A 297-nucleotide genomic window follows, 5' to 3' on the forward strand; every position below is an offset into this window, starting at 1 on the left:
GAGAGAGAGAGAGAGCGGAATGATGGAAGGGTGCACGTAACCATTATATTATCGTATTTGAGAGACAAAAAACCCCACTGATCTTTCCTCAGACAACTACAAAAGGAAGGGAGTAGAGAGGGAGGGGTTAGAAATATAGACATATGCAGCAAAATAAGAAGAGCTGGAGTTGCTTTTATATTTAAAAAAACAAAAAAAACAATACCAGAATGAATCAATGTAGAAACATCATCAGAACATAAATCTTTGATGTCGGTCCTGGGTTGCAAAGGGGAATTTGGGGGAGGAAAGTTGGGG

The sequence above is a fragment of the Aplysia californica genome, unplaced genomic scaffold, assembly GCF_000002075.1.
Source record: "Aplysia californica isolate F4 #8 unplaced genomic scaffold, AplCal3.0 scaffold00025, whole genome shotgun sequence".
Taxonomy (NCBI): domain Eukaryota; kingdom Metazoa; phylum Mollusca; class Gastropoda; order Aplysiida; family Aplysiidae; genus Aplysia; species Aplysia californica.